The 18,226-nt window shown below is 40.0% G+C and overlaps 1 long non-coding RNA gene across 1 annotated transcript in view; it reads left to right on the top strand.

Annotated features, from left to right (window-relative positions):
* Window positions 1–18,226, top strand: part of LOC116457590 (uncharacterized) — a 188,360-nt gene that overhangs the window by 7,057 nt on the left and 163,077 nt on the right. Inside the window, exon 2 of the long non-coding RNA XR_004245051.2 lies at window positions 14,026–14,239. This is a non-coding gene — a long non-coding RNA (uncharacterized LOC116457590). The remainder of the gene's footprint in view (window positions 1–14,025; window positions 14,240–18,226) is intronic.

The following is an 18,226-nucleotide window of genomic DNA, read 5'->3' as shown; positions in this document are numbered from 1 at the left end:
GGGAGGTGGGTGGAGGGGGGTTGGGTGGGCGAAGAGTGCCAGTTTCCCCGGAGGAGGCCCGGGAAACAGGCGGGGAGGTGGCGTGTGGAAGCGTCGTTTGAGGGGCGGAGGGGCAGGCCGGAGAAAAGGCGAGGCGAGAGGCTAAATCTGGCAGCTGCTCCAGCCCGGCGAAGGCCGACGCGTCTCGGCTTCCTCTCGCCTAGACTTTTGAAGCGGCTGGCTCGCTAATCCCGGGTTGGCTGGAAAGACTTGGACCCGCAGCCTCGGGGACCCTGCGTCCCGAACTCTCTCCCGGGGGCGCTATGGGTGGGGAAGCGGGGCCGCCTTGACTCTCAGTGCGGGTCCCCGGCGCCCTCTCAGCCCACTGGGGGTGCGGGCTGCGCCTCGGTGTGTGCCCCCCTGCAGCGCCTCGACAGCGCCCCTCACGCCAGCTTCCTACTTCCTCCCAGCTCCATCTTCCTCCGTCCCCTCCCTAGGCCCTGCTGCTCCTTTCACTCCTCTGGGTCCCTGTTCCCTGCCCCACCGTCCTTTTCCCACCACCATCAGGCGAGTTCATTCCCTTCTCTCTCCATTGCTAATCTTCTGATGGCGGTGCTGGGGAGAGAGGGAGGGGGTGCTTCACCCAAAGTGGACTCAAAGAAAACAGAATAATTCAATTCATCGGATAATTACTGTTTGCAAGACACTGCTAAGCATGGCAGTTGGTGACCCTTTGAGGGAGCAGAGTGGACCGAAGGATTTTGGTTCTGACTCAGTATGGGCAGTTATGATTGGTGTTTGATTTAGGCAGATCTCGGAAACCTCAATTAGAAACTCTAGTCTAGAAGGATCTGGACGAGGGGCAAAAGTGTCAACACCTTGTTCTCTCCTACTCCAAAGTGATTTTTCCGTGGGAATGCGGCAAAGAGGCAGCAGGCATAGTGAAAATGGGCGGCGATGGATACTCCCAGCACTTGCTGAGCGCTGCTACGCCTCAGGACTGGGACAGGTGCTTTACACCCCACAATTCCCGTTTCTTGATTCCAAAATGTCGTAGATTATAAGACATACCATTTAAAGATGGCCTTTAGGAGAAAAGGAAAATACGAGGATCTTAAATGCACAATGGATTGTGAGACATTGATTTCAGGAACATAAGCAATGAGAAAAAGTGAATTTTGGAAGTAAGGAAATAAACTATAGTATGTGTAATTCTCCCAACAGCCAAGAGACGAATTATCCCCATGTCTGAATGAGGGAACTGAGACTGGGGAAGGCTTCACCACTTGCTCAAGGCCGCAAGGCCAGTAAGTGGCACAGCCAGAATTGGAATCCAGGTCTGCCTGCAGTCTGAGCTAGAGCAATTTCGCTTAGGGCACGTAGCTTCTGCAGGGATTGGGCTGTGTCAGCCCTGTTCCATAACACTGTTTTTCTTGACCCTTTTACCGTAACACCTGCCCCCACCCCCCCCAAGCTATGGCTATTGGGGGGGAAGATAGGAAATAAATTACATTTTTCACATTCAAAATAAAGTATTTAAAGAGTAAAAACCATGCATGCCAGGTTTTGCTGTGCACCACAGGAAGTCGATGAATTCAAGGATCCCTGTATTGCTGAAAATAGAATTGTAAAAAATAAAAGGGGTGGGGGGAGAAAGTGAACGAAACTAATCCTATTAAACGTGGTAGCATGTTTTTGTGGCACGCAGGGAGAGATTAAGCACAGGAAAGGGGATAAGTACTGCTTCAGTTTCACTAAACTAATGTGACAACTTGTCATTGGCGATCTTTACAGCTTGTTAGTAGATGACTAGCTGATTCAGAAGTGTTTTCTATCATTCCCTTTGTGTCCCCATGAGTTTTTGTAAAAAAATTTTCTTTCTTTTCCTGTTTCTTTCTTACTCATGCTGCTCTATTTTGCTTTATAATCCTCAGTGTCTCCTTCAAGTCAAAACATTTAGCTGGCTCTAATCAAGATTTGGTTTTGAAAATGCCCCTTGACCTGGGGTTGCCCAGAGAAGCCCTTATTCTTCATCCTCAGCCCCGGGACGGTCCTGTGGCTTCAGAAACTGAGCTGCTGGGAGAAAAGCTCCCTTTTTGGACTTCACTTTTCTGCAGTCCTTCTCCTTTGCCCTCCTTCCTTTTCTTTATTTTTTGTTCTATCCTTTTATTCTTTTCTTTTTGCCTTTAATTTCTATTCCTCTATTCTCTTTTACCCTTTCTTTATTTTTCTCTCCAATTTTCCTCTTCCCACTTATTTTCCTTCCATCTTCTCTTCCTTAGAATTCCTTTCTCTTCTTTCATGCATTCCAATAACTGTTTTCCCTTTTCTTCAGATAAGACAGTTACATTCGTAGAGAAGTTATGAATTTTTGATGGTTTCCAAGTTGAAGTAGCTCCCGGTGAAGGGGGCAGTGGTGAGGGGAGGGGCGGGGAGCCCATCACAGACCTGAAGGGAACAAAAGGCTGATCAAAGTGAAGAGGAAGCCAGAAGTCTAGGCTTGGTCACTGTCTTTCCAAAGCAGGTGTCTAGCTTGTTTGGAAACCTGGCTGACCGTCCCGCTCTTTTGCTTTGGCATCATTCTCTCCCACTTTCCCCCTCCCCCGCTGCAACTTTCCCCACTGGCTTACCACCAGGCGAGATGTTGAGTCAATGGAAAAACAACATTCGCCAACATTAAAGGGAGACTGTTTAGAAAAGGAAGGCCCTGCTGAGGTGCAGAGGAAGCCTGTGCATTAACACGGGCCACCTCTTATCTGGGGCAGCTGGGCCTGAGCTGCCTGTACTCATTCTCTGGCTTTGCCAAGGGGCCTTGGAGAGTGAGGGGTGGATTCTCACCCATGGGCATCACCAGACCTTTTAGAGACAAAAAGCAAGTGCTTTTTTTTTTTTTTTTTCTCCCAGGGACTTAACTGGACAACCTTTACACATAAACACTGTTTTGCAAAAGGCACATTTCTCTAAGCCTCTGTCTCTGGACACTTGTCACGTGGACCGGGCCCCTCTCAATTTCGGTGCTCTTGAGGACTCCCACGCCTTGTAAGGACTGGCCATTCTGCCCTGAATGTGAATTATGGGGAGGGGCAAGCTAAAGTGACCCAAAGGAAAAGAAGAAAAAGACGTGTGTGTAGGTTCACCCTGGCTCTAAATTGCTTACCGTTAAGTCTTGAGCCAGCTCCTGACGGAAAGATAAGGTAAATCCCTAATCAGTCAATAATTAACTATAGCTCCATTAACGATCCAGTCAGCCAAATCCTGCTGACACCTTTAGAACCCTGCTTTGGTGGGAAGGATTAGGCAGAATCTTTCGACAGAAAGGCCCATCTATTCAGACTGCCATAGACCCCACTCATGGGTCATCACAAAAGGAGTAAAGCTATGCCTGTGTCTGCCAGTGAAGTCCTTTCTGGGGTTAATTCTCTAGGATAACTTCTGGAAATTTCACTTTTGGAAATCTCAGTGCGCGCGCGCGCGTGTGTGTGTGTGTGTGTGTATACACAGAACAGCTTGGAGATCCAATCTGGTTCCAGGTTGGTTTGAATCAAATCCCAGATGTGATCTGATTGTTGCTACATTATTCTTCTGAGAGGATCATATTTTCTTTCCCTTGCCCATGTTAGTTTGTAGTTTATTCCCAGTATCTCTAAATATTCTGGTTCCTTGTTTCTCAATGTTAGTTCTTCTTCGATTTGTGATAAAAGGAGAAGTGCTTTTGAAATGATAAACAACCCCACATTCCTATCAAAGCATGAAAATCATTTTTGAATTTCAAATAAGTAGAAAATTAAAAGACTAATAAATATTTGATTTTGGTACTTCTGGTGGATCTTTTTTCTTTTTCTTTTCTTTTCTTTTTTTTTTAACATCTCACAGAAGCAAATGTTTATGAAGGTAGGCTTAGATCTTATATTTTTAAAAAAATTTAAATTGTGGGCTTTTGGTTTGCTTTGCTTTGTTGTTCTAGAGAGCATTTAGTATGTTACCAGATGCATGTAGTTATAGATATTATACCATTAAATGAGAAAAATCTGTATAATCAGTGTGGTTTAAGTGTTTCCTAAGGTCAAGTTGTAGGTCATGACCCTAAGCCAATCAATGAACTTTGCTCCTAATCTTATGTTTAAATCACTTGAAAAAGGCATTTTTTTAGAAAGAGAAATAGAGTACAAGAGTGTGGTATGATACGAATCCATCTCTATCACAGGAATAAAGAACAAAGATCGTTTGGCTGTGGGGTCACTCTTCCTGCATGTGGAAGATGGTTCATTCAGCTATACTTCTGTTGGTTCCACATCTCAGCCTCTATAATCACCAACACACTATTGTTCTCCTCTCCTCATAGAACCCAGTAGTCTGGGTAGTCAATTAATCTTTGGCTGCTTCGAGGAGTTGCCAATGAGTGGAAATTCTGCCAATGATCTGTGACACCCTTTTCAACAAACATTAATTGAATGACATTTCTTTTTTCCCCAAATCATCCATCTGTCCTTTCTTATGCAACTTTTGAGTTTCAAAGGGTAGAAGGCAAGCTTTCTTTTAGTCACACATGTGACCTAAGAAGACAGTCTATGTATTGAACACTATAATCTACTGTAGCCTTGTAAATAAATCTAAATATTCACCAGTCTGAACCAACATGCTAAATATAAAATGAATTCATTCAGCCTTCTTTTCCATTTGCCCATGAAAACATCTTGCTTTTGTGAAGGCCTTTGGAAAATGTAAGATCCAAGGCTTCTGTATGCTTTTTAATTGTTTAGGGGTAAAAACAGGAGTGGAAAACTACGGGGAAGGCAGTAAGAACATTTTCAAAATTGATAGGTTAAAAAATATAAGATCCAGTTTTTTAGTTTATATATAATTTTAAAAATTGTTTTAAAGTACCAAAAAGTATCTCACTTATAATAGTGCTGTTTAGTAAAGCAGAGAACATACATCAAGTTGTCTTTGAAGTCCCGTTGCTTGGATATTAAAATAAAATTTAAAAAAATGGAACTGGTATCTATTTTTCAGTAGGTCAAAAGGCATGTATAATTACACTCATGATTTTTGAGTATCATGCTAATGAGGCTAGGAAAATGTAGACCTTGACATTGCCTTCTTTAGTTACATTCACTATGAAAAGAAGATGTTGTTTACCCCTCGGGAATTTTCTTAAGGAAAAGAAAAATCAATCTCTATCAATGAGCAATATTTTTCTCCCCAAGGGATATTGATTTGAACATTGACTTCACAATGGGTGAGTTATTTTCCTCAGACTCCCTACTGTGAATTGTTAGGTGACATGTTTTTTGTGAGCCAATAAACATGTTGTGTCTAGTGTAGTAATCTCATCTGGGAGATGACAATTTCTGTAGAGTGGTTAGTTTGTAGTATTTCACCTTTTGTATGTCTGTGTTACATATTCCTGAGAAGTGTATTTCAAGTTTAAAAAGCATTACCTCTCATATTCTTCTTAGGAGAACAGTTGGCATTGAGCAGTTTCTTTCCTACATGCTCCTCAACTGCATGTCCTCTAGGCTTGCGCATAGACCCATGACTCATGAATAGTCTTATAAATGTCTTCATGATTCCCTTTTCTCTCTTTATGCAATGGTATAATATTGGCATCTTTAATTTTGAAAATAAAACAAATATTCAATTTACCAGAGAAACCATTCTGTAAAGGAACACTGTAATGGGTGGAGATAAGGGAAAGGATAAGGACTGTAGAATTCTTGTTAATTTGTGTGATCATACTCTATCTGTTGGATTCATGTATAATATGTTTTCTTCATATATGTAATCTTGTAATGTTTTCTTCTATAATATGTAATTATTATAGCACTTTGGGAGGCTGAGGTGGGTGGGTCACTTGAGGCCAGGAGTTCGAGACCAGCCTGGTAACATGGTAAAACCCTGTCTCTACTAAAAACACACAAAAAATTAGCCTGGCGTAGTGGCTCACACCTATAGTCCCAGCTACTCAGGAGGCTGAAGCAGGAGAATAGCTTGAACTTGGGAGGCAGAGGTTGCAGTGAGCTGAGATCATGCCACTGCACTCCAGCCACTGCACTCCAGCCTAGGCCATAGAGGGAGACTGTCTAAAAAAAAATGTTTTCTTTATTAGTTTTCTTAAAGGGCACATTTAGAGTTTATATTAGATTGCCTTGAGCTGATTTCTTTATTCACTTGTTCTTTGAAAAATATTAATTTACACTTCTACCAAGTGCCAAATACTGTACTCAACACTGATGATACCAAGACCCACCAGAGACACTAACAGTGCCAGGAAGAAATTAGGTAGGATGGCTATGGACACACATTGACACAAAATACTTTAGGAGTCCTGAGGCTTGTCTTCATGGTAGTTTGGAGTATCAGTGAAGCCTTCAAGAAGGAGGTGAACATAAGCAAGTAATTAGTCACACTGGGGGCTTAGGAGAGGAGCAGAAGTGGGTTTATGTGCCTGTTGCAAGGTAGAACTCTTAAGCAAGCCTCTGTACCTCTCTGAGCCTTAGTTTGCTTGTCTTGTCTGTACATGGGGGATAGTAACAATATCTGCCTTATGAGATTATTGTGAAGATGAAATGAGAATGCATGGAAAGGCCTCAACACGGTGCTTGGCACAAAGCAGGCACTCAGGAAGTGTGCACTAGAAAGGTGGAATAAGGGTGACATTTTAGCTCAATCCCTAAGATTTATTCAACAAATACTTTTTGGGCACCTGGCACGTGTCATGTTCTCATGCTAGGTCCTGGGCAGGAGACCAACCATGAGCATAAAGAGAGGTAGAGTGACAGGCAGCTCGTGCAATGGCATGGGGGATATCTGTCCCATGTTTGGGGGGCCTGGGGTGGCCTCTTGCTGCTGGAATTCAGAAAACCAGAGGAGGCCTGGTGGAGGCAGAGGCAGCAAAGTGTTGTCCTGCCACACTAGGAAGGGCCTTTTGTGGCCTTCAGGCAGTCAGGAAAGAGACAGTGAGTCAGTTTATCTGTGGTTTCTCAGTTTCCTCTAACTTTTCCATGGGTGTGTATTGCCTTTTGGTAGTGGGCTGGCTAGGCTACATTCTTTTCAGGAGCAAAGGTTGCCAAATTTTTGTGGTCACCACCCTCTCCACATTGCCTATTATAATCAGGTGCTTCTGGCTGATACTCAATAAATATGGTTAAGTTTTTCTACCTCTCTATGTTCTGAAATATTCCAGCAGCTTCTCATGCCCAATTTCAGAATGCTCACATGAAAAGGCTTCCTTTTGTGCTTGTCAGAGAGATTCATGAATTAAGAACTTTGGTCATGTCACTGCTTAAATCTCTCCATATTGCTCTTGGAATAAGTCTACAATTTTGAACATGTCCTACAAGATTTTGGATAATCTGGCTCTTGTCCATGGCTTCTGCCTCATCTCTTGACTCCCCCTTTCCTCAGCATGATTCCACATCACTGGTCTTTTCCCCTTTATTTCAACCCCAGGAATACCATTATACACGCTGGTGCCTCTCCTTGAAAGGCCTCCTAACCCCCTCTCCAGACAAGCTCTTCCTCATTATTCAGGGTCCAACTTAAAAGCCACTTGTTCAGGAAAGACCTCCCTCATTTCCTAGGTTAGAAACCCTAATTATACGTGCTCATAACTCTAGTTTTATTTTATTCGGCTTTTCCTAACGGAAATGGATAGTCTCTTTGGACATAGGCCTTATTTATTCAACAGCATTCTTTGAGCTCTTAATGTGGTCTAAATGTTGGGTACACCACACAGGAAGACAGTCAAAGTCTCTGCTTCATGGAGCTAGTATTTTAGTAAGTGATGCAATGAACAAAAAACAAATACAGATATGATATGATGTTAGGTAGTCATAAATACTTTGGAGAGAAGCCAAGCTGGGTAAGGGCACAGAGAGGACTGAAGATGAGTTGAGGATGTTAAGAGAGAAGGTTGTTCTGTGTAGAATTCCCATTACCTAGCACGGTGCCCTGTATCTAGAAAGTGCCTGACAAATATTTGCTGAGTGAGAATCACATTGGTGCCAGTAGACCTTAAGGAGTAAAAGAGCTGTGAATAGGGCTAACTGGGTTATATAATTGGGCTTCTTTCTCCCCAAGTTCCTTAATTACATCTGGGAAAATGTAGTCTGTGCATTAATTCTGTATCTAATATGAATTATCCACCTCGATTCTCTACTAAAGTTGATTGCATTCACACCTGTCCAGTGGTAATATTGCATATTTTCTTAATTGCCATGGGTAAAACCACAACTGGTTGGTGAATGAAATATTTATGCTTTGAAGAATTGGCGTTCTAATTCCTTTCTATTTATACTGATGATCAATTATTTCTCAGTGAGGAGGAGGCGAATTTTTTCTGTGATCTATGTGCTTCTAAATGACTAATGAAGTCAATCTGGACCTGGCAGATTTTGCCACCACTTGGACAGACATAGCAGTCGTGGACGTTGTGTTACTTCTCAGCTTGCTGGTTCCCTGTTCCCTTTGCAATGATCTCATTATTGGCATTTTGTTTTCAAAGTGTTATCGTTCCCATTTTGCATTATGCTCTGTGTGCTCTGTGTGGAGTGGTCTTTTTTTTTTTTTTTTTTAGATGGAGTCTTGTCTTCCTCTGTCACCCAGGCTGGAGTGCAGTGGCATGGTCGCGGCTTACTGCAACCTCCGTCTCCCGGGTTCAAGTGATTCTCCTACCTCAGCCTCCAGAGTAGCTTAAGGCACTGCCTGCCACTGTTCTTTCAACCTAGTTTATTTTCTTCAAGAATATTCTGAAGATTAAGTGACCTTGATTAGCAAATTTATTTTTTTTTAATTTTGGTGAAATTGGGAGAAGGGGACTTATGCTTTCATAAACATCTTCTTTAGTTGAATAAAAAACTGGACTTGGGGCCAACTGGAATGGAGATCAAGCCAAACGGTGTTCATTTTCTAGACTTTGTTAAAAAACTGAACAGCATGAGGGAAACAAGGGACAAGAATGGTTCCTATCCTCTTCTCTGGACCCTAGCACCCCTCTGCGTGCTGTTATCTGGTCCTGCTTCTTCAATGAGATAGTCTCTTTCCCTAGCCCAGAGACCTATTCTGGTTCTATAGCTATCAGTCCATTGCTCTGTTGTATCACTCTTTGGACAAAAAAATGCCAATCACGTCCATATTCTTAAGTTAATTTTCATTCTTATCCACGCTATTTGGGGCTATCCCACCTCTCTTTCTGTGAATCTCTTTATCTCTGTGACCAGATCCCAAATTCAACTCCCCAACAGAAAATCACATATTTTGTATCTGCCATTAACCAGTTGCCTTAGCCACCCCATGCTGTTGTAATGAGGTCTCCATGTTGCTGCTCATGGGACTGGTTAAGAAAAATACCGAAAGAACTGGAATCTATCTCCATCACCACGTTGTTTCTTTTAATGTTAGCAGTTTGTAAATATATATATGACTTATCAGCTGCTCCTCCTTTCCTCGAAGTATAAGCCCTATAAAATTTTGGAAATGTGTGTGTTTTGTTGACCAAAATATGTTTGATGCTGGCCAGAGTAAACATGCTGAATGAATCCCTATGGAATATAGGAGTGAATGTAGGGGAAGAAGAACTTATTTAGGAGTGAATGTAGAGGAAGAGGAACTTATTTCACCCTAAAGAAGTGAAATGAAAGCAAACTTTGGTGGGTTTTGTCTAACTGTGGGCAAATTGGTATGGACTGAGAAATTCAATTAACTGTATCCATCAATTTTTGTCTTTGGAGAGGAGTCATGAGACTAAGACCCAGAATTCTTGGTCCCACCCCTTTTGCAGCATTAAAAAAAAAAAAGCCCAAACTTGGCATATTATACCAACCAGATTTTTTTCTTTGTCTCAAAAAGGCTCAGCTGAACACTAGATTCTTCACCCAGTGCAACAATCAAAAACCCAGAAAACCTCAGCTGCCTCAGATGATGTCACAAAACCTTTAAGAATGCTCACTGCTGAGTTGGGCACAGGTCCAGCAAACACAATTCTTTCTGCCAGTTATTCAGGGTCTTTGACAGATTAGGTGGTCTTTTTTATTCTTCTTCATCTTCTTTTTTTTCCATCCTCTTAAAAGGCAGTTCAGTTTACCTCTAAGCAAGACATTAGCTCTGGCTACCCCAAATAACATTTTAATTGAAGTCTCAGTCCAAACAAATGCCCGGCCTCTTTATTAACCCCAACAGTGTAATTTTTCAACCTAAGGCTGATTCAGGGGGAAACTGTCTCACTTAAACTGCCATGCAATGGAACATGGCAGTTTTCCTCAATCAGTCTCTTTTCTGACCTTAATTTGAACCTTAATCTCTTTTAACCATGTTCTCTTTATTAGCTGCTCATAGCCATGCCACAATACTAATTTTCCTGTTTTTAGACTATCAGTTTACAAAGGTATTTCACTCCTCCTTCTACTACCAACTGTAATCATTAAGGTTTCACGAACCCTTTTGGGAGAGAAAAGTTAATACTTATTCTTGGTTTTTTTTTTTTTTTTTGTTATTTCGGTTTAGTAATTTAAATAGCTGCTTTGCAAAATGTTCTGTAGAATTTTAGATGGTTTATTCCTGAGGTATATAAGATTTATGTACCAAAACCCCTATATATTTAATTGTCATAAAAACCTAAAGAATCATTTAAGATTATTACAAAGGATTTTTTTTTGTCAATAGGCAAACCCACACCTATAAAATAAAGTAGAAAACTAAAGGCATTATCTGAATAATTCAGGCAAAAATAATATATTTTCATTAGAAACCTCCTCTTTTAGCAGAGACCTGAATTATCCAAATAATTGCCTCAATTCCTTTTCTTAATTTTTATACTTAAATATAAACTGAGTAAACACAGGAAAAAATAATTTTTTTCTTAATTATATCTTCCCATTTTTTGACATTGGTCAAATGATCCAAAGTGAAAAGGAAAAAAAAGCACCCTTTTCAATAACAATGAAAAAAAAGTGTTTCTTTATTTGGAGTCTACCTTAATACAGCAAAACTGTGTAAGTAGAAAAACAGCGCTTATGATCATGTGCTCAATTAAATTTATAATAGGTTTTTGTACTTTTTGGCATTAGCATGAAAGCATATTGGTTATTATTCTTTATAATCTAATTGGGGGCTTTGTATCTAGCTGCCCCTCCATTCTCTGCTTAATACAATAGTTTGTTGATTGCAAAAATTACATTTTTATGACTTTAAAGTCCTAGAACTAGGATTGTCATTGAAAGTTGGAGATTCAGCTCGGTGTTTGGGGCAGGGACCATGTGCCCCCTCTGTGTGAGGAGGTAGGCAGCTGGGAACAATTGTCTGTTCCCTGCGGTGTTCAGTGGCATTAGCAGCATGTTGGCACGGTAAACTTTGCCTTCCTTTCACTGGCTCAAACAATTAGTGGGATTGAATTAGAGTTCTCCTGGATCATAGTTTATTATATGTTATTAAATTCCATTATTCAAGAAGTTGCTGCTATGATGATAAAAACTTCTCAGCATTTCCCACAAAACCTCCATCTTCTTTCCCATGTATTTTCTTTTCAGTTTATCATTTCCTTCTCTGATAGACAAGGTGTCTTTTTATTTCCTGTTGGTACTTATTTAAAGAGCTAAGAGCTAATTTGAAAATACATCTTTGAAAGGACAACAAAAATGAGATGTGAAAAAAATGGATGAAGATTCTTAATTAGTCCATTATTTGACACGCACGATTTAACATGGTATGCTTAGCATTGTGCATTCCCCAAAAGAACAAGGCTCTTTTTTTATCCCAAACTTTAACTCCCTCTCATTCATTATATCCCTTCTTGTCACTTTCCATTAGCTGATCATGACATCCTTTGCTGGAAGGGCGAGCAAGCAGATTACTTCCAAACTGGTGTAAGTGACACTCAAAAGACTGGCCTAAAGGAGCTTCTGTGATAGCAGCAAGCTCCTCGGGCCCTGGAGTTGGAGAATGTCACTTCAATAATATATTGGAGTCCATTGTCACATCATGTCTGCAGCAACTTGGCAACCGTCCAGGAGTGGCAGGAATGGGTCTTCTGCTGCAACTCATGGGGGATAGTATCTAATGTTATTACTGTTGCTGATAATAATAATAACAACAAGAACAATTTATAGTGCCAATCCAATCCTCCAAGCATCCTGCATTTTACAGATGAGGAAACTGAGGACCAAAGAGGTTAAATAAATTGTCCACGGTCACACAGCTGATAAGCGACAGAGCTAAGGTTTTAAGTGAGGTCTGGTGGATTCCAAGCTCATATCCGTTTCTATTAGAGCAGCATACTGACTTCTGGAAGACTTCAGTACATCTCCCTAAATCTGAAAGGGAAAGAAATGATCAAAAGGCCAGTCATTTTGATGCAAGTGCCACCAGGCACTTCTAAATGTTGTAGCGGAGGATGACGGAATGAGCCAGTCATGGTCAAATACATATAGATAGATTGTGCTGACTAAGAAAAGAAATGGAGAATCTGATGCTCTGATCAGATCAGCCCTGGAGAAATGAACCATTCCTCATCCTGGCCCCTGACAATCCCTCCCCTACTCCCAGTGATCTGACCTGGGGAACACATCCTCGGCCTTGGAATGGGATTGACATGGAAAAAGACAGCGGCAGACTCTGATCTGAACAGCACCAGGACCAATCCTAGGTACTATTCAGATCCTGACACCAACCTCTGGCCTTATATGGTTTTCTGCTCCTAAGAAAACCAAGTTTTCTTCATTCATCAAGTTTCAGGTTCTTTTTTCCATTAAGCAAGTTTTAGTTTCTTATCCCAGTAACCTTTGAAAAGTTCTGATTATAAAATAGAGAATATGGAAATACAGAGTAATACATTGGATAAAATAAAAGTCACCTGTTATTCTATCACCAGGAGAAAACAGCCTATGGTGTATATCTTTCTAGTCTGGGCTGTACGTACATATGCTGGGCAGTAATATGTGGTGGTTATAGGGATACACTCTGAAATCAGACTGTCTGTATTTAAATCTAAACACCTCCTCTAGCAGTGTGACCTAACCTCTCTGGCCTCCAGTTTTCTCATATGCACAGTACTTTCCTCTTATAATTGTTGTGACACTCAATGATCTAGTGGATGTGAAGTAGCTAGCCATGGGAATCCCTTATTGCATGTTAGCTACTGTTTCTTATGTTTTGGTCCAGTGTTCTTGTCTTGTTCTCTGTTTCTGACTGTGCCCCAGCCTCCTTGATTTGAAGACCATGGATAACTTCATCCTCAGTGGTGATTCTGTTCCTTCTCAGTGCATTTGGTTTGATCGGCCTTCCCCTGACACTGCATCAGTGACTTTTCAGGTCTCAATTCCTACCCATTTAAACATAACTCTTAACGAAGCATTGACAGCATCTTACCTTATTTTTGTTCCTGTCTGCTGGACATATTTCTGCCTGGATGCCCTGCTTACCCAGCCTGGCACTAAGGCAAAACCTAAGCAGCCCTTCTTGTTCTCTTCTGTCTTGAACTCCTTGAGGTTAGTGCAGATGGAGGCAAGATCAGGAGTTTGTGATCACAGAGACACCAGCAGCATCAACTCACAATCTTGGGCCTCTGGAATATCAGTGACAAACTAGGTTCCAAGTATATATAGGCAACACAAAGGCAAGTTTATTTGTTTAAACCATTTTGAATGTGAAAAAGAAGGTAATTATGAAGGATATTTCTTTATTATCTTCTTTAAAAATCCTCTGTTGGTAAGCTCATCTCCAGAGACCTTTTCACCACTTAGTAAAAAACTCTGTCTATCTATCTATCTATCTACTTACCTATCTAATTTTTTTAAATGGGGAACTATGAGTGATGGGTGAGTGGATGTCAACAACAGGAATTGGAGGGGTGGGGAGGGTGAATTACATTTAATGAAGCTGGAAGTTCACATGGACCTTTCAGACTTAAAAAAAAAAATGTTGATTTTACATGCCAAAGTCTTGAAAGGGGCTTGACGGCTCACGGCTTTAGTGTGTTTTTCCAGATGGCAGATGCCATTTTGTGTTTTGCATAAACTGACTAAATTTGCTTGCTCTTTGTAGTTATTTCAGAGAGAACCATTCTCTGCTTTCAATAGGACAGAAGAGCTCCTTGGCACTGGATGCCTCCGGGTCTGGTTGAGAGAGGAATGGTTAGGAGACTGTTCTGAGGATACGCAGACATCATCCAAAGCTTCCTACATTCAGATGAGGACAGAGGTTGGGCCAGAGCTTTGTATGCTTGTTACCTAAGGATGGTTCTGACCATGTAAGCAGATCACAGAAGGTAAGCCATGCTGAAGAACTTACAGTAGTTATATTTCCAGTTTGTCCATTTTTATCTCCATGGGTAGCAAATAGGTTCATGATGCTCTTATTTCAATTACTTTACATCCTGCAAATGGCTAGTTGTGTGATCCTGTAACTTAATTTCTCTGTGCCTCAGTTTTATCTGAAAGAAAAAAAAAGATAATAGCACTTACCTCTTAGCGTCATTGTGAGGATTCCATGAGTTAGTCCAGCCAAAGGCTTTAGAACAGTGCCTGGCGTATAGTAAGTGCTCAAGAAATGTTGGTAATTATTATTGCTATGATTCATTTCCATAAGAATTGGCAATTTTTTTTTCTTTTCTGCTAATTGACTTTGTCCAACTCCCATCATCTTTGGGTCGTTTTTATGGAAATAGACTGGTAATAAGAGTGGTTAAGTTACAGGCTTTCTAGTCAAATAGAGTCAAGTTGAAGTTCTTAAAGCAATATTTAAGAGCTGTATCTTCTTGACTTACTTTCTCCAAGCCTCAGTTTCTTAATCTATAAAATAAGAAGGATTATAAATCATTCTACTATAAAAACACATGCATACGTAGGTTTCTTGCAGCACTGTTCACAATAACAAAGACTTGGAACCAATCCAAATGCTCATCAATGAAAACCTGGATAAAGAAAATGTGGTACATACACAGCATGGAATACTATGCAGCCATAAAAAAGGATGACTTCAAGTCCTTTGCAGGGACATGGATGAAGCTGGAAAACATCATTCTCAGCAAACTAACACAAGAACAGAAAACGAAACACCGCATGTTTTCACTCATAAATAGGAGTTTAACAAAGAGAACACATGGACACAGGGAGGGGAACATCACACACTGGGGCCTGTCAGGGGGTGGATGTCTAGGAGAGGGAGAGCATTAGGACAAATACCTAATGTAGATGACAGGTTGATGGGTGCAGCAAACCACCTGGCGCGTGTATACCTATGTAACAAACCTGCATGTTCTGCACATGTATCCCAGAACTTAAAGTGTAATAAAAAAATTTTAAAAAAGGATGATAGTAATAGTTGCCTCTTAACACTTTAGGAGGATTAAATGGGACGATACTTGCACAATGTCTGGCAAGCATATAAAGATTATAAAGAATATTATGTATTGGTATTATTTTTGCTGCCCCGAATATACAAAACAGTGCTCTTATACTCAAAAGTGCTTCTAGAAGCTTCTCAAGTTTCCAGGGCTCTAGTGTCATGTCAATATTCCACCAGAAAAGAGGAAAAAATCCACAGAAATAGAAAGATGCTGGATGCTGTGACTTTACTAGGACCCTTTGCCAAATAATGAAGTGGAATTGAGAGGGTTGAGTCTTGCTCAGCATAGATTTTAATTCAAGTTAGAAAACTCAAATTTATTTTTTAAAATTGAAATTGTATCTTTTTAAGATGCACAGTGTGAGGTTTTGATATACATATACATAGTGAGTTGATTTAAAAATCAAGATAATTAATATATGCATGCCTTCACATAGTTACCTTTTTTGTGTGTGCTGAGAATGCTTAAGATCTACTCTCTTAGGAAATTTCAAGTATACAATAGAGTATTATAAACTACAGTCCCAGTGTTATACATTAAGTCTGTAGAACTTATTCATCCTGCATAACTGAAACTTTGTATCTTTTGACCAACATCTCTCCATTTCCCTTACCCCTTTGTCCCTGAGAACTGCTACTCTACTCTCTGCCTCTATGAATTCAATTCTTTTAGATTCCCCATATAAGTGAGATCATTTAATATTGCTATTTCTGTGCTTGGCTTATTTCATTTAACATAATGTCCTCCAAGTTAATCTATGTTGTCATAAATGACAGGATTTCCTTTCTCTTAAAGGCTAAATAGTATTCCAATATACACATACATATATATGCACATACGTATACATACATATGCATATATACACATATGTATATATATGCATATATGTGTATGTATATATATGTGTAAATATCACACAATTTATTTATCTGTCAATAGGCAATTAGTTTTTTTCTATATCCTGGTCATTGTGAATAATGCTGTAATGAACATGGGAGTGTAGATATCTCTTTGAGATTCTGATTTTATTTTCTTGGATATATACTAGTAGAGGAATTGCTGGATTATATTGAAGGTCTATTTTTAATTTTTTGAAGAACCTCCATTTTGGAAAACTCAAATTTCTGAGCAGACTGATCCTGGACTCAATGTGGGGAATTGTTTGAAAGGGTAGGAACTAAAGCCTTATTCTCCTGTCCTAAACCAAAAAGTAAAGTGTAGAGCAAGGTAGCTTGTAGGGAAGAAATAGTTACTTGTGCTGGTTGCTTCTTATGGGGGATGTGGCATTTGCATATGATAAAATACTCAAATTTTACATTTAAAAAAATGTATATTTCTTTCCCCAAACTAAAAATGGATAGGAGTTACAAGTGTAAATGAAAGAAAACTGTCCAAATACTATAATTGTGTTATTAAAGAGTTGAAAATGATTTCAATCACATTTGCCATTCTCACCCAGCAGTAATGAGTGGTCCCTATTAATAACTGAATAAAGAGAAAATAACTCAACACTGGAAACTTTTACCCCAAAGCCAGCATGAAACCTGAAAAACTGAAGAACTTGGATCATGGAAGCATAAAAAACATCAACAGTCTTGCAAATATCTTATTTGCCATATAGATTTGTTTTGACGTCTCCCTTCCAATGCCTATCAATCCTAACAGTCAGAATCAGATGCTATTTGAGTTGCAGGAAAAAGTGCTAAAGTAACTTCCTCCCACAAGACGACAGCCCCATCTTTTTCTCTCAACCTCATGCTTAGAAATTACTCAGAGTAGAGAGTAGGACGCTATGGTTAATTATTATTAGCAGTAAAATAAAAGAGAAAAGCAAGATCAAATAAGAGATGAAAGGGAAAGTGTATGTCAAAAGAAAAAGGAAGAGAAGTTGGAAAGAACGGGAGGAAGCTGTATTATTAAAGTGGGGAAAATAAACTACATGGCAGCAAAAAAGAAACAGAAAACTTCAGAGTCCAATGCAGAAACGGCTAGCTGACCATGAAGATTTATCCTCCTCTCCTTCCACAGTGTAGAGTTCCTTCTAGGAAGCAATTGCTCAGCCAGAGAGACAATCTCTCTCTCTCTCTCTCTCTCTCTCAGTCTCTCTCTCTCTCTCTTTCTCTCTCCTTTCCCTCTTTCTCTCTCCTTTCCCTCTCTTCATCTTCTGGCTGGATAATGCCAGGATAACCCTGATGCCAGAAGATGTAGAACCATAACATGAAAGAAATTGGGATCCCTGAATCCCTCTTCAGAGGAATATCCACGTTAGACTTTTTGTGAGGGAGAAATAAACCTTTAGATATTAAGTCATTGAGCTTTTGGGGATTGTTTGTTATGGCAGTGAGCATTACTTACCCTGACTAATACAGCAGTTGATATCAAAAGGGAGCTCTAGAAGTAGATGCTTGTTCTTTTTATCTTTGCTCAAAAACCAGTTAATTATTTCCTGATAGCCTCTTATTGTTTTACTGTGTTCCCAAAAGCAGCCAATAGCAACCAACACATGTTATTTTTCACCTACAAGCTCAAGAGTCATGTGGTCTTTCAGGTTACCAAAGGCAACAATGTTGCCAAGTGTTTTTCCACTCCATGATATGAATCTCCAGCCAACCAGTCTATTATATCTGTTTCTAGAAACACTACTTGACTATGAAGTCTATGCCACATATTTTAGAATTTTGTTACAGGACACAGTATTTAGTATCAAATATAACCATCAGATTTAATTAAAAAATAGAAGTCTGATAAGATGCAATGTGTTCATCATACCATTTCCTCCCTCTGGGCACAGAGGAAGACCATAGTCTCACCCTTCCTTACAATTTAATTGGGGCCTTGAGACTAGTTTTTTTTTTTTTTTTGTAATGGAATGTGAAAAGTACTGTGTCACCTTTATTCTAGCAGTGA

The sequence above is a fragment of the Hylobates moloch genome, unplaced genomic scaffold (assembly GCF_009828535.3).
Source record: "Hylobates moloch isolate HMO894 unplaced genomic scaffold, HMol_V3 SCAFFOLD_18, whole genome shotgun sequence".
NCBI lineage: Eukaryota > Metazoa > Chordata > Mammalia > Primates > Hylobatidae > Hylobates > Hylobates moloch.
This window is presented reverse-complemented; position numbering and strand designations above follow the sequence as displayed.